Source organism: Schistocerca cancellata, chromosome 2 (genome assembly GCF_023864275.1).
Source record: "Schistocerca cancellata isolate TAMUIC-IGC-003103 chromosome 2, iqSchCanc2.1, whole genome shotgun sequence".
NCBI lineage: Eukaryota > Metazoa > Arthropoda > Insecta > Orthoptera > Acrididae > Schistocerca > Schistocerca cancellata.
The window spans coordinates 952,081,757-952,095,613 of record NC_064627.1 but is presented as its reverse complement, the minus strand read 5'-3'; the positions used below and the strand labels follow the sequence as shown (position 1 = coordinate 952,095,613).

At 48.6% G+C, this 13,857-nt stretch overlaps 23 non-coding genes across 23 annotated transcripts; 12 read left to right on the top strand and 11 right to left on the bottom strand.

Moving 5' to 3' along the window:
* Positions 1–113: 113 nt before the first annotated feature.
* Positions 114–185, top strand: Trnap-ugg (transfer RNA proline (anticodon UGG)). The gene has a single exon. It is a non-coding gene; the product is annotated as a tRNA-Pro (tRNA).
* A 506-nt stretch (positions 186–691) lies between these two features.
* Trnaq-uug (transfer RNA glutamine (anticodon UUG)) lies at positions 692–763 on the bottom strand. The gene has a single exon. It is a non-coding gene; the product is annotated as a tRNA-Gln (tRNA).
* Positions 764–1,320: 557 nt separating this feature from the next.
* On the top strand, positions 1,321–1,392 carry Trnap-ugg (transfer RNA proline (anticodon UGG)). Its single transcript has one exon. It is a non-coding gene; the product is annotated as a tRNA-Pro (tRNA).
* Positions 1,393–1,898: 506 nt separating this feature from the next.
* On the bottom strand, positions 1,899–1,970 carry Trnaq-uug (transfer RNA glutamine (anticodon UUG)). The gene has a single exon. It is a non-coding gene; the product is annotated as a tRNA-Gln (tRNA).
* A 557-nt stretch (positions 1,971–2,527) lies between these two features.
* Trnap-ugg (transfer RNA proline (anticodon UGG)) lies at positions 2,528–2,599 on the top strand. Its single transcript has one exon. It is a non-coding gene; the product is annotated as a tRNA-Pro (tRNA).
* A 506-nt stretch (positions 2,600–3,105) lies between these two features.
* On the bottom strand, positions 3,106–3,177 carry Trnaq-uug (transfer RNA glutamine (anticodon UUG)). The gene has a single exon. It is a non-coding gene; the product is annotated as a tRNA-Gln (tRNA).
* A 557-nt stretch (positions 3,178–3,734) lies between these two features.
* Positions 3,735–3,806, top strand: Trnap-ugg (transfer RNA proline (anticodon UGG)). The gene has a single exon. It is a non-coding gene; the product is annotated as a tRNA-Pro (tRNA).
* A 506-nt stretch (positions 3,807–4,312) lies between these two features.
* On the bottom strand, positions 4,313–4,384 carry Trnaq-uug (transfer RNA glutamine (anticodon UUG)). The gene has a single exon. It is a non-coding gene; the product is annotated as a tRNA-Gln (tRNA).
* Positions 4,385–4,941: 557 nt separating this feature from the next.
* Positions 4,942–5,013, top strand: Trnap-ugg (transfer RNA proline (anticodon UGG)). The gene has a single exon. It is a non-coding gene; the product is annotated as a tRNA-Pro (tRNA).
* A 506-nt stretch (positions 5,014–5,519) lies between these two features.
* Trnaq-uug (transfer RNA glutamine (anticodon UUG)) lies at positions 5,520–5,591 on the bottom strand. The gene has a single exon. It is a non-coding gene; the product is annotated as a tRNA-Gln (tRNA).
* Positions 5,592–6,148: 557 nt separating this feature from the next.
* On the top strand, positions 6,149–6,220 carry Trnap-ugg (transfer RNA proline (anticodon UGG)). The gene has a single exon. It is a non-coding gene; the product is annotated as a tRNA-Pro (tRNA).
* Positions 6,221–6,726: 506 nt separating this feature from the next.
* Positions 6,727–6,798, bottom strand: Trnaq-uug (transfer RNA glutamine (anticodon UUG)). Its single transcript has one exon. It is a non-coding gene; the product is annotated as a tRNA-Gln (tRNA).
* A 557-nt stretch (positions 6,799–7,355) lies between these two features.
* Trnap-ugg (transfer RNA proline (anticodon UGG)) lies at positions 7,356–7,427 on the top strand. The gene has a single exon. It is a non-coding gene; the product is annotated as a tRNA-Pro (tRNA).
* Positions 7,428–7,933: 506 nt separating this feature from the next.
* Trnaq-uug (transfer RNA glutamine (anticodon UUG)) lies at positions 7,934–8,005 on the bottom strand. The gene has a single exon. It is a non-coding gene; the product is annotated as a tRNA-Gln (tRNA).
* Positions 8,006–8,562: 557 nt separating this feature from the next.
* Trnap-ugg (transfer RNA proline (anticodon UGG)) lies at positions 8,563–8,634 on the top strand. Its single transcript has one exon. It is a non-coding gene; the product is annotated as a tRNA-Pro (tRNA).
* A 506-nt stretch (positions 8,635–9,140) lies between these two features.
* Trnaq-uug (transfer RNA glutamine (anticodon UUG)) lies at positions 9,141–9,212 on the bottom strand. The gene has a single exon. It is a non-coding gene; the product is annotated as a tRNA-Gln (tRNA).
* A 557-nt stretch (positions 9,213–9,769) lies between these two features.
* Trnap-ugg (transfer RNA proline (anticodon UGG)) lies at positions 9,770–9,841 on the top strand. Its single transcript has one exon. It is a non-coding gene; the product is annotated as a tRNA-Pro (tRNA).
* A 506-nt stretch (positions 9,842–10,347) lies between these two features.
* On the bottom strand, positions 10,348–10,419 carry Trnaq-uug (transfer RNA glutamine (anticodon UUG)). Its single transcript has one exon. It is a non-coding gene; the product is annotated as a tRNA-Gln (tRNA).
* Positions 10,420–10,976: 557 nt separating this feature from the next.
* Positions 10,977–11,048, top strand: Trnap-ugg (transfer RNA proline (anticodon UGG)). Its single transcript has one exon. It is a non-coding gene; the product is annotated as a tRNA-Pro (tRNA).
* A 506-nt stretch (positions 11,049–11,554) lies between these two features.
* Positions 11,555–11,626, bottom strand: Trnaq-uug (transfer RNA glutamine (anticodon UUG)). The gene has a single exon. It is a non-coding gene; the product is annotated as a tRNA-Gln (tRNA).
* Positions 11,627–12,183: 557 nt separating this feature from the next.
* On the top strand, positions 12,184–12,255 carry Trnap-ugg (transfer RNA proline (anticodon UGG)). Its single transcript has one exon. It is a non-coding gene; the product is annotated as a tRNA-Pro (tRNA).
* Positions 12,256–12,761: 506 nt separating this feature from the next.
* On the bottom strand, positions 12,762–12,833 carry Trnaq-uug (transfer RNA glutamine (anticodon UUG)). Its single transcript has one exon. It is a non-coding gene; the product is annotated as a tRNA-Gln (tRNA).
* Positions 12,834–13,390: 557 nt separating this feature from the next.
* On the top strand, positions 13,391–13,462 carry Trnap-ugg (transfer RNA proline (anticodon UGG)). The gene has a single exon. It is a non-coding gene; the product is annotated as a tRNA-Pro (tRNA).
* The last annotated feature ends 395 nt before the right edge of the window (positions 13,463–13,857 follow it).

Genomic DNA, 13,857 nt, shown 5'->3' with positions numbered 1-13,857 from the left:
GTGGGTGTCGGATTAAGAAAGCTCTTTGAGAATATGGTCCAGATTGTATGCTGCAACTAGCAAGTGCGGCAAGATGTCAGTAGGTGGCGGGGTGCAGACGTGCTTCCTTGTGCGGCCTGTTGGTCTAGGGGTATGATTCCTGCTTTGGGTGCAGGAGGTCCCGGGTTCAAATCCCGGACAGGCCCTACTTTTCACTTTCGCGACAACCAAACACTACGTTAAACTTGCGAGTCTCTGAAAGTAAGCCACGCAACAGGACAAACTGCATGTGGGCCACCGGCCCAAGAGACTGGCAAGTGCGTCATGTGGAAAGCAATCTACGTGGCAGGATTAAGCCGTCTTCGCTCACTTATATCTATACGTAAAGACTGGCACGTACAGCGATTCTATTCGTTTCCCAGGAACTAGTACATCGCATGCACGTTTGTTAAATGCATGCGCATGCAGCACCCAAAACGGAGAGATGTCTTTCCTGCTGGGAGAAACAGCTGAGGGCGTCTTCTCGCAGTTGAACCCCTTTCGTTCCGTTATTAATCCTAGTATCAAAAGCATAAGCATTTGGAGCGTTCCCCATTCACGTGTGGACTGCTATTAACAATTTGCGTTACATGATCCTAGCTAAAATTCTGCATATACAATTCCAACTACCGGCTCGTACACATTTCTAGAAACGAGCGCAAAACACAGCGTCAGGTTCCACCGAGACTCGAACTCGGATCGCTGGATTCAAAGTCCAGAGTGCTAACCATTACACCATGGAACCGGATGCCTGTAGCGGTCTTCAATTCAGTAGCATCATGTCATTAAGCCGATGAGATGCGATGTTATTTCATGTAGCGTCCTCAGGAAGTGTTTGCGTGGCAAATGAAGCAACCAGGTAGGCTGAAAGTGGAAGGTGCACCTTCGAATGTAGCAAGAATTCTTGCCAGTATTCGTACATCAAGTGATGTCGAAGGCTCAGGTAATCAAAATCGCGCAACGGCCACTTTCGTATGGTGCATGCATTGTGCTGGAAGCAGCCTAGCTATGGAAACAGCTATGGACACAGAGTACTGGCGAAAACTGCGTGCTGACACAGAACGCTACGTAGTGGGCGGATAGTGCGTGACACGATAACATTTGCACTTCACACGGTCGAAATACTGACACACAACTCTAGCAGCTCTTTGAGCATTCACATACACTGGTGTTCAGCACAGCTCATGTTGTGGGTGTCGGATTAAGAAAGCTCTTTGAGAATATGGTCCAGATTGTATGCTGCAACTAGCAAGTGCGGCAAGATGTCAGTAGATGGCGGGGTGCAGACGAGCTTCCGTGTGCGGCCTGTTGGTCTAGGGGTATGATTCCTGCTTTGGGTGCAGGAGGTCCCGGGTTCAAATCCCGGACAGGCCCTACTTTTCACTTTCGCGACAACCAAACACTACGCTAAACTTGCGAGTCTCTGAAAGTAAGCCACGCAACAGGACAAACTGCATGTGGGCCACCGGCCCAAGAGACTGGCAAGTGCGTCATGTGGAATGCAATCTACGTGGCAGGATTAAGCCGTCTTCGCTCACTTATATCTATACGTAAAGACTGGCACGTACAGCGATTCTATTCGTTTCCCAGGAACTAGTACATCGCATGCACGTTTGTTAAATGCATGCGCATGCAGCACCCAAAACGGAGAGATGTCTTTCCTGCTGGGAGAAACAGCTGAGGGCGTCTTCTCGCAGTTGAACCCCTTTCGTTCCGTTATTAATCCTAGTATCAAAAGCATAAGCATTTGGAGCGTTCCCCATTCACGTGTGGACTGCTATTAACAATTTGCGTTACATGATCCTAACTAAAATTCTGCATATACAATTCCAACTACCGGCTCGTACACATTTCTAGAAACGAGCGCAAAACACAGCGTCAGGTTCCACCGAGACTCGAACTCGGATCGCTGGATTCAAAGTCCAGAGTGCTAACCATTACACCATGGAACCGGATGCCTGTAGCGGTCTTCAATTCAGTAGCATCATGTCATTAAGCCGATGAGATGCGATGTTATTTCATGTAGCGTCCTCAGGAAGTGTTTGCGTGGCAAATGAAGCAACCAGGTAGGCTGAAAGTGGAAGGTGCACCTTCGAATGTAGCAAGAATTCTTGCCAGTATTCGTACATCAAGTGATGTCGAAGGCTCAGGTAATCAAAATCGCGCAACGGCCACTTTCGTATGGTGCATGCATTGTGCTGGAAGCAGCCTAGCTATGGAAACAGCTATGGACACAGAGTACTGGCGAAAACTGCGTGCTGACACAGAACGCTACGTAGTGGGCGGATAGTGCGTGACACGATAACATTTGCACTTCACACGGTCGAAATACTGACACACAACTCTAGCAGCTCTTTGAGCATTCACATACACTGGTGTTCAGCACAGCTCATGTTGTGGGTGTCGGATTAAGAAAGCTCTTTGAGAATATGGTCCAGATTGTATGCTGCAACTAGCAAGTGCGGCAAGATGTCAGTAGGTGGCGGGGTGCAGACGTGCTTCCTTGTGCGGCCTGTTGGTCTAGGGGTATGATTCCTGCTTTGGGTGCAGGAGGTCCCGGGTTCAAATCCCGGACAGGCCCTACTTTTCACTTTCGCGACAACCAAACACTACGTTAAACTTGCGAGTCTCTGAAAGTAAGCCACGCAACAGGACAAACTGCATGTGGGCCACCGGCCCAAGAGACTGGCAAGTGCGTCATGTGGAAAGCAATCTACGTGGCAGGATTAAGCCGTCTTCGCTCACTTATATCTATACGTAAAGACTGGCACGTACAGCGATTCTATTCGTTTCCCAGGAACTAGTACATCGCATGCACGTTTGTTAAATGCATGCGCATGCAGCACCCAAAACGGAGAGATGTCTTTCCTGCTGGGAGAAACAGCTGAGGGCGTCTTCTCGCAGTTGAACCCCTTTCGTTCCGTTATTAATCCTAGTATCAAAAGCATAAGCATTTGGAGCGTTCCCCATTCACGTGTGGACTGCTATTAACAATTTGCGTTACATGATCCTAGCTAAAATTCTGCATATACAATTCCAACTACCGGCTCGTACACATTTCTAGAAACGAGCGCAAAACACAGCGTCAGGTTCCACCGAGACTCGAACTCGGATCGCTGGATTCAAAGTCCAGAGTGCTAACCATTACACCATGGAACCGGATGCCTGTAGCGGTCTTCAATTCAGTAGCATCATGTCATTAAGCCGATGAGATGCGATGTTATTTCATGTAGCGTCCTCAGGAAGTGTTTGCGTGGCAAATGAAGCAACCAGGTAGGCTGAAAGTGGAAGGTGCACCTTCGAATGTAGCAAGAATTCTTGCCAGTATTCGTACATCAAGTGATGTCGAAGGCTCAGGTAATCAAAATCGCGCAACGGCCACTTTCGTATGGTGCATGCATTGTGCTGGAAGCAGCCTAGCTATGGAAACAGCTATGGACACAGAGTACTGGCGAAAACTGCGTGCTGACACAGAACGCTACGTAGTGGGCGGACAGTGCGTGACACGATAACATTTGCACTTCACACGGTCGAAATACTGACACACAACTCTAGCAGCTCTTTGAGCATTCACATACACTGGTGTTCAGCACAGCTCATGTTGTGGGTGTCGGATTAAGAAAGCTCTTTGAGAATATGGTCCAGATTGTATGCTGCAACTAGCAAGTGCGGCAAGATGTCAGTAGATGGCGGGGTGCAGACGAGCTTCCTTGTGCGGCCTGTTGGTCTAGGGGTATGATTCCTGCTTTGGGTGCAGGAGGTCCCGGGTTCAAATCCCGGACAGGCCCTACTTTTCACTTTCGCGACAACCAAACACTACGTTAAACTTGCGAGTCTCTGAAAGTAAGCCACGCAACAGGACAAACTGCATGTGGGCCACCGGCCCAAGAGACTGGCAAGTGCGTCATGTGGAAAGCAATCTACGTGGCAGGATTAAGCCGTCTTCGCTCACTTATATCTATACGTAAAGACTGGCACGTACAGCGATTCTATTCGTTTCCCAGGAACTAGTACATCGCATGCACGTTTGTTAAATGCATGCGCATGCAGCACCCAAAACGGAGAGATGTCTTTCCTGCTGGGAGAAACAGCTGAGGGCGTCTTCTCGCAGTTGAACCCCTTTCGTTCCGTTATTAATCCTAGTATCAAAAGCATAAGCATTTGGAGCGTTCCCCATTCACGTGTGGACTGCTATTAACAATTTGCGTTACATGATCCTAACTAAAATTCTGCATATACAATTCCAACTACCGGCTCGTACACATTTCTAGAAACGAGCGCAAAACACAGCGTCAGGTTCCACCGAGACTCGAACTCGGATCGCTGGATTCAAAGTCCAGAGTGCTAACCATTACACCATGGAACCGGATGCCTGTAGCGGTCTTCAATTCAGTAGCATCATGTCATTAAGCCGATGAGATGCGATGTTATTTCATGTAGCGTCCTCAGGAAGTGTTTGCGTGGCAAATGAAGCAACCAGGTAGGCTGAAAGTGGAAGGTGCACCTTCGAATGTAGCAAGAATTCTTGCCAGTATTCGTACATCAAGTGATGTCGAAGGCTCAGGTAATCAAAATCGCGCAACGGCCACTTTCGTATGGTGCATGCATTGTGCTGGAAGCAGCCTAGCTATGGAAACAGCTATGGACACAGAGTACTGGCGAAAACTGCGTGCTGACACAGAACGCTACGTAGTGGGCGGATAGTGCGTGACACGATAACATTTGCACTTCACACGGTCGAAATACTGACACACAACTCTAGCAGCTCTTTGAGCATTCACATACACTGGTGTTCAGCACAGCTCATGTTGTGGGTGTCGGATTAAGAAAGCTCTTTGAGAATATGGTCCAGATTGTATGCTGCAACTAGCAAGTGCGGCAAGATGTCAGTAGGTGGCGGGGTGCAGACGTGCTTCCTTGTGCGGCCTGTTGGTCTAGGGGTATGATTCCTGCTTTGGGTGCAGGAGGTCCCGGGTTCAAATCCCGGACAGGCCGTACTTTTCACTTTCGCGACAACCAAACACTACGTTAAACTTGCGAGTCTCTGAAAGTAAGCCACGCAACAGGACAAACTGCATGTGGGCCACCGGCCCAAGAGACTGGCAAGTGCGTCATGTGGAAAGCAATCTACGTGGCAGGATTAAGCCGTCTTCGCTCACTTATATCTATACGTAAAGACTGGCACGTACAGCGATTCTATTCGTTTCCCAGGAACTAGTACATCGCATGCACGTTTGTTAAATGCATGCGCATGCAGCACCCAAAACGGAGAGATGTCTTTCCTGCTGGGAGAAACAGCTGAGGGCGTCTTCTCGCAGTTGAACCCCTTTCGTTCCGTTATTAATCCTAGTATCAAAAGCATAAGCATTTGGAGCGTTCCCCATTCACGTGTGGACTGCTATTAACAATTTGAGTTACATGATCCTAGCTAAAATTCTGCATATACAATTCCAACTACCGGCTCGTACACATTTCTAGAAACGAGCGCAAAACACAGCGTCAGGTTCCACCGAGACTCGAACTCGGATCGCTGGATTCAAAGTCCAGAGTGCTAACCATTACACCATGGAACCGGATGCCTGTAGCGGTCTTCAATTCAGTAGCATCATGTCATTAAGCCGATGAGATGCGATGTTATTTCATGTAGCGTCCTCAGGAAGTGTTTGCGTGGCAAATGAAGCAACCAGGTAGGCTGAAAGTGGAAGGTGCACCTTCGAATGTAGCAAGAATTCTTGCCAGTATTCGTACATCAAGTGATGTCGAAGGCTCAGGTAATCAAAATCGCGCAACGGCCACTTTCGTATGGTGCATGCATTGTGCTGGAAGCAGCCTAGCTATGGAAACAGCTATGGACACAGAGTACTGGCGAAAACTGCGTGCTGACACAGAACGCTACGTAGTGGGCGGATAGTGCGTGACACGATAACATTTGCACTTCACACGGTCGAAATACTGACACACAACTCTAGCAGCTCTTTGAGCATTCACATACACTGGTGTTCAGCACAGCTCATGTTGTGGGTGTCGGATTAAGAAAGCTCTTTGAGAATATGGTCCAGATTGTATGCTGCAACTAGCAAGTGCGGCAAGATGTCAGTAGGTGGCGGGGTGCAGACGTGCTTCCTTGTGCGGCCTGTTGGTCTAGGGGTATGATTCCTGCTTTGGGTGCAGGAGGTCCCGGGTTCAAATCCCGGACAGGCCCTACTTTTCACTTTCGCGACAACCAAACACTACGTTAAACTTGCGAGTCTCTGAAAGTAAGCCACGCAACAGGACAAACTGCATGTGGGCCACCGGCCCAAGAGACTGGCAAGTGCGTCATGTGGAAAGCAATCTACGTGGCAGGATTAAGCCGTCTTCGCTCACTTATATCTATACGTAAAGACTGGCACGTACAGCGATTCTATTCGTTTCCCAGGAACTAGTACATCGCATGCACGTTTGTTAAATGCATGCGCATGCAGCACCCAAAACGGAGAGATGTCTTTCCTGCTGGGAGAAACAGCTGAGGGCGTCTTCTCGCAGTTGAACCCCTTTCGTTCCGTTATTAATCCTAGTATCAAAAGCATAAGCATTTGGAGCGTTCCCCATTCACGTGTGGACTGCTATTAACAATTTGCGTTACATGATCCTAGCTAAAATTCTGCATATACAATTCCAACTACCGGCTCGTACACATTTCTAGAAACGAGCGCAAAACACAGCGTCAGGTTCCACCGAGACTCGAACTCGGATCGCTGGATTCAAAGTCCAGAGTGCTAACCATTACACCATGGAACCGGATGCCTGTAGCGGTCTTCAATTCAGTAGCATCATGTCATTAAGCCGATGAGATGCGATGTTATTTCATGTAGCGTCCTCAGGAAGTGTTTGCGTGGCAAATGAAGCAACCAGGTAGGCTGAAAGTGGAAGGTGCACCTTCGAATGTAGCAAGAATTCTTGCCAGTATTCGTACATCAAGTGATGTCGAAGGCTCAGGTAATCAAAATCGCGCAACGGCCACTTTCGTATGGTGCATGCATTGTGCTGGAAGCAGCCTAGCTATGGAAACAGCTATGGACACAGAGTACTGGCGAAAACTGCGTGCTGACACAGAACGCTACGTAGTGGGCGGATAGTGCGTGACACGATAACATTTGCACTTCACACGGTCGAAATACTGACACACAACTCTAGCAGCTCTTTGAGCATTCACATACACTGGTGTTCAGCAAAGCTCATGTTGTGGGTGTCGGATTAAGAAAGCTCTTTGAGAATATGGTCCAGATTGTATGCTGCAACTAGCAAGTGCGGCAAGACGGCAGTAGGTGGCGGGGTGCAGACGTGCTTCCTTGTGCGGCCTGTTGGTCTAGGGGTATGATTCCTGCTTTGGGTGCAGGAGGTCCCGGGTTCAAATCCCGGACAGGCCGTACTTTTCACTTTCGCGACAACCAAACACTACGTTAAACTTGCGAGTCTCTGAAAGTAAGCCACGCAACAGGACAAACTGCATGTGGGCCACCGGCCCAAGAGACTGGCAAGTGCGTCATGTGGAAAGCAATCTACGTGGCAGGATTAAGCCGTCTTCGCTCACTTATATCTATACGTAAAGACTGGCACGTACAGCGATTCTATTCGTTTCCCAGGAACTAGTACATCGCATGCACGTTTGTTAAATGCATGCGCATGCAGCACCCAAAACGGAGAGATGTCTTTCCTGCTGGGAGAAACAGCTGAGGGCGTCTTCTCGCAGTTGAACCCCTTTCGTTCCGTTATTAATCCTAGTATCAAAAGCATAAGCATTTGGAGCGTTCCCCATTCACGTGTGGACTGCTATTAACAATTTGCGTTACATGATCCTAGCTAAAATTCTGCATATACAATTCCAACTACCGGCTCGTACACATTTCTAGAAACGAGCGCAAAACACAGCGTCAGGTTCCACCGAGACTCGAACTCGGATCGCTGGATTCAAAGTCCAGAGTGCTAACCATTACACCATGGAACCGGATGCCTGTAGCGGTCTTCAATTCAGTAGCATCATGTCATTAAGCCGATGAGATGCGATGTTATTTCATGTAGCGTCCTCAGGAAGTGTTTGCGTGGCAAATGAAGCAACCAGGTAGGCTGAAAGTGGAAGGTGCACCTTCGAATGTAGCAAGAATTCTTGCCAGTATTCGTACATCAAGTGATGTCGAAGGCTCAGGTAATCAAAATCGCGCAACGGCCACTTTCGTATGGTGCATGCATTGTGCTGGAAGCAGCCTAGCTATGGAAACAGCTATGGACACAGAGTACTGGCGAAAACTGCGTGCTGACACAGAACGCTACGTAGTGGGCGGATAGTGCGTGACACGATAACATTTGCACTTCACACGGTCGAAATACTGACACACAACTCTAGCAGCTCTTTGAGCATTCACATACACTGGTGTTCAGCACAGCTCATGTTGTGGGTGTCGGATTAAGAAAGCTCTTTGAGAATATGGTCCAGATTGTATGCTGCAACTAGCAAGTGCGGCAAGATGTCAGTAGGTGGCGGGGTGCAGACGTGCTTCCTTGTGCGGCCTGTTGGTCTAGGGGTATGATTCCTGCTTTGGGTGCAGGAGGTCCCGGGTTCAAATCCCGGACAGGCCCTACTTTTCACTTTCGCGACAACCAAACACTACGTTAAACTTGCGAGTCTCTGAAAGTAAGCCACGCAACAGGACAAACTGCATGTGGGCCACCGGCCCAAGAGACTGGCAAGTGCGTCATGTGGAAAGCAATCTACGTGGCAGGATTAAGCCGTCTTCGCTCACTTATATCTATACGTAAAGACTGGCACGTACAGCGATTCTATTCGTTTCCCAGGAACTAGTACATCGCATGCACGTTTGTTAAATGCATGCGCATGCAGCACCCAAAACGGAGAGATGTCTTTCCTGCTGGGAGAAACAGCTGAGGGCGTCTTCTCGCAGTTGAACCCCTTTCGTTCCGTTATTAATCCTAGTATCAAAAGCATAAGCATTTGGAGCGTTCCCCATTCACGTGTGGACTGCTATTAACAATTTGCGTTACATGATCCTAGCTAAAATTCTGCATATACAATTCCAACTACCGGCTCGTACACATTTCTAGAAACGAGCGCAAAACACAGCGTCAGGTTCCACCGAGACTCGAACTCGGATCGCTGGATTCAAAGTCCAGAGTGCTAACCATTACACCATGGAACCGGATGCCTGTAGCGGTCTTCAATTCAGTAGCATCATGTCATTAAGCCGATGAGATGCGATGTTATTTCATGTAGTGTCCTCAGGAAGTGTTTGCGTGGCAAATGAAGCAACCAGGTAGGCTGAAAGTGGAAGGTGCACCTTCGAATGTAGCAAGAATTCTTGCCAGTATTCGTACATCAAGTGATGTCGAAGGCTCAGGTAATCAAAATCGCGCAACGGCCACTTTCGTATGGTGCATGCATTGTGCTGGAAGCAGCCTAGCTATGGAAACAGCTATGGACACAGAGTACTGGCGAAAACTGCGTGCTGACACAGAACGCTACGTAGTGGGCGGATAGTGCGTGACACGATAACATTTGCACTTCACACGGTCGAAATACTGACACACAACTCTAGCAGCTCTTTGAGCATCCACATACACTGGTGTTCAGCACAGCTCATGTTGTGGGTGTCGGATTAAGAAAGCTCTTTGAGAATATGGTCCAGATTGTATGCTGCAACTAGCAAGTGCGGCAAGATGTCAGTAGGTGGCGGGGTGCAGACGTGCTTCCTTGTGCGGCCTGTTGGTCTAGGGGTATGATTCCTGCTTTGGGTGCAGGAGGTCCCGGGTTCAAATCCCGGACAGGCCCTACTTTTCACTTTCGCGACAACCAAACACTACGTTAAACTTGCGAGTCTCTGAAAGTAAGCCACGCAACAGGACAAACTGCATGTGGGCCACCGGCCCAAGAGACTGGCAAGTGCGTCATGTGGAAAGCAATCTACGTGGCAGGATTAAGCCGTCTTCGCTCACTTATATCTATACGTAAAGACTGGCACGTACAGCGATTCTATTCGTTTCCCAGGAACTAGTACATCGCATGCACGTTTGTTAAATGCATGCGCATGCAGCACCCAAAACGGAGAGATGTCTTTCCTGCTGGGAGAAACAGCTGAGGGCGTCTTCTCGCAGTTGAACCCCTTTCGTTCCGTTATTAATCCTAGTATCAAAAGCATAAGCATTTGGAGCGTTCCCCATTCACGTGTGGACTGCTATTAACAATTTGCGTTACATGATCCTAGCTAAAATTCTGCATATACAATTCCAACTACCGGCTCGTACACATTTCTAGAAACGAGCGCAAAACACAGCGTCAGGTTCCACCGAGACTCGAACTCGGATCGCTGGATTCAAAGTCCAGAGTGCTAACCATTACACCATGGAACCGGATGCCTGTAGCGGTCTTCAATTCAGTAGCATCATGTCATTAAGCCGATGAGATGCGATGTTATTTCATGTAGCGTCCTCAGGAAGTGTTTGCGTGGCAAATGAAGCAACCAGGTAGGCTGAAAGTGGAAGGTGCACCTTCGAATGTAGCAAGAATTCTTGCCAGTATTCGTACATCAAGTGATGTCGAAGGCTCAGGTAATCAAAATCGCGCAACGGCCACTTTCGTATGGTGCATGCATTGTGCTGGAAGCAGCCTAGCTATGGAAACAGCTATGGACACAGAGTACTGGCGAAAACTGCGTGCTGACACAGAACGCTACGTAGTGGGCGGATAGTGCGTGACACGATAACATTTGCACTTCACACGGTCGAAATACTGACACACAACTCTAGCAGCTCTTTGAGCATTCACATACACTGGTGTTCAGCACAGCTCATGTTGTGGGTGTCGGATTAAGAAAGCTCTTTGAGAATATGGTCCAGATTGTATGCTGCAACTAGCAAGTGCGGCAAGATGTCAGTAGGTGGCGGGGTGCAGACGTGCTTCCTTGTGCGGCCTGTTGGTCTAGGGGTATGATTCCTGCTTTGGGTGCAGGAGGTCCCGGGTTCAAATCCCGGACAGGCCCTACTTTTCACTTTCGCGACAACCAAACACTACGTTAAACTTGCGAGTCTCTGAAAGTAAGCCACGCAACAGGACAAACTGCATGTGGGCCACCGGCCCAAGAGACTGGCAAGTGCGTCATGTGGAAAGCAATCTACGTGGCAGGATTAAGCCGTCTTCGCTCACTTATATCTATACGTAAAGACTGGCACGTACAGCGATTCTATTCGTTTCCCAGGAACTAGTACATCGCATGCACGTTTGTTAAATGCATGCGCATGCAGCACCCAAAACGGAGAGATGTCTTTCCTGCTGGGAGAAACAGCTGAGGGCGTCTTCTCGCAGTTGAACCCCTTTCGTTCCGTTATTAATCCTAGTATCAAAAGCATAAGCATTTGGAGCGTTCCCCATTCACGTGTGGACTGCTATTAACAATTTGCGTTACATGATCCTAGCTAAAATTCTGCATATACAATTCCAACTACCGGCTCGTACACATTTCTAGAAACGAGCGCAAAACACAGCGTCAGGTTCCACCGAGACTCGAACTCGGATCGCTGGATTCAAAGTCCAGAGTGCTAACCATTACACCATGGAACCGGATGCCTGTAGCGGTCTTCAATTCAGTAGCATCATGTCATTAAGCCGATGAGATGCGATGTTATTTCATGTAGTGTCCTCAGGAAGTGTTTGCGTGGCAAATGAAGCAACCAGGTAGGCTGAAAGTGGAAGGTGCACCTTCGAATGTAGCAAGAATTCTTGCCAGTATTCGTACATCAAGTGATGTCGAAAGCTCAGGTAATCAAAATCGCGCAACGGCCACTTTCGTATGGTGCATGCATTGTGCTGGAAGCAGCCTAGCTATGGAAACAGCTATGGACACAGAGTACTGGCGAAAACTGCGTGCTGACACAGAACGCTACGTAGTGGGCGGATAGTGCGTGACACGATAACATTTGCACTTCACACGGTCGAAATACTGACACACAACTCTAGCAGCTCTTTGAGCATCCACATACACTGGTGTTCAGCACAGCTCATGTTGTGGGTGTCGGATTAAGAAAGCTCTTTGAGAATATGGTCCAGATTGTATGCTGCAACTAGCAAGTGCGGCAAGATGTCAGTAGGTGGCGGGGTGCAGACGTGCTTCCTTGTGCGGCCTGTTGGTCTAGGGGTATGATTCCTGCTTTGGGTGCAGGAGGTCCCGGGTTCAAATCCCGGACAGGCCCTACTTTTCACTTTCGCGACAACCAAACACTACGTTAAACTTGCGAGTCTCTGAAAGTAAGCCACGCAACAGGACAAACTGCATGTGGGCCACCGGCCCAAGAGACTGGCAAGTGCGTCATGTGGAAAGCAATCTACGTGGCAGGATTAAGCCGTCTTCGCTCACTTATATCTATACGTAAAGACTGGCACGTACAGCGATTCTATTCGTTTCCCAGGAACTAGTACATCGCATGCACGTTTGTTAAATGCATGCGCATGCAGCACCCAAAACGGAGAGATGTCTTTCCTGCTGGGAGAAACAGCTGAGGGCGTCTTCTCGCAGTTGAACCCCTTTCGTTCCGTTATTAATCCTAGTATCAAAAGCATAAGCATTTGGAGCGTTCCCCATTCACGTGTGGACTGCTATTAACAATTTGCGTTACATGATCCTAGCTAAAATTCTGCATATACAATTCCAACTACCGGCTCGTACACATTTCTAGAAACGAGCGCAAAACACAGCGTCAGGTTCCACCGAGACTCGAACTCGGATCGCTGGATTCAAAGTCCAGAGTGCTAACCATTACACCATGGAACCGGATGCCTGTAGCGGTCTTCAATTCAGTAGCATCATGTCATTAAGCCGATGAGATGCGATGTTATTTCATGTAGCGTCCTCAGGAAGTGTTTGCGTGGCAAATGAAGCAACCAGGTAGGCTGAAAGTGGAAGGTGCACCTTCGAATGTAGCAAGAATTCTTGCCAGTATTCGTACATCAAGTGATGTCGAAGGCTCAGGTAATCAAAATCGCGCAACGGCCACTTTCGTATGGTGCATGCATTGTGCTGGAAGCAGCCTAGCTATGGAAACAGCTATGGACACAGAGTACTGGCGAAAACTGCGTGCTGACACAGAACGCTACGTAGTGGGCGGATAGTGCGTGACACGATAACATTTGCACTTCACACGGTCGAAATACTGACACACAACTCTAGCAGCTCTTTGAGCATCCACATACACTGGTGTTCAGCACAGCTCATGTTGTGGGTGTCGGATTAAGAAAGCTCTTTGAGAATATGGTCCAGATTGTATGCTGCAACTAGCAAGTGCGGCAAGATGTCAGTAGGTGGCGGGGTGCAGACGTGCTTCCTTGTGCGGCCTGTTGGTCTAGGGGTATGATTCCTGCTTTGGGTGCAGGAGGTCCCGGGTTCAAATCCCGGACAGGCCCTACTTTTCACTTTCGCGACAACCAAACACTACGTTAAACTTGCGAGTCTCTGAAAGTAAGCCACGCAACAGGACAAACTGCATGTGGGCCACCGGCCCAAGAGACTGGCAAGTGCGTCATGTGGAAAGCAATCTACGTGGCAGGATTAAGCCGTCTTCGCTCACTTATATCTATACGTAAAGACTGGCACGTACAGCGATTCTATTCGTTTCCCAGGAACTAGTACATCGCATGCACGTTTGTTAAATGCATGCGCATGCAGCACCCAAAACGGAGAGATGTCTTTCCTGCTGGGAGAAACAGCTGAGGGCGTCTTCTCGCAGTTGAACCCCTTTCGTTCCGTTATTAATCCTAGTATCAAAAGCATAAGCATTTGGAGCGTTCCCCATTCACGT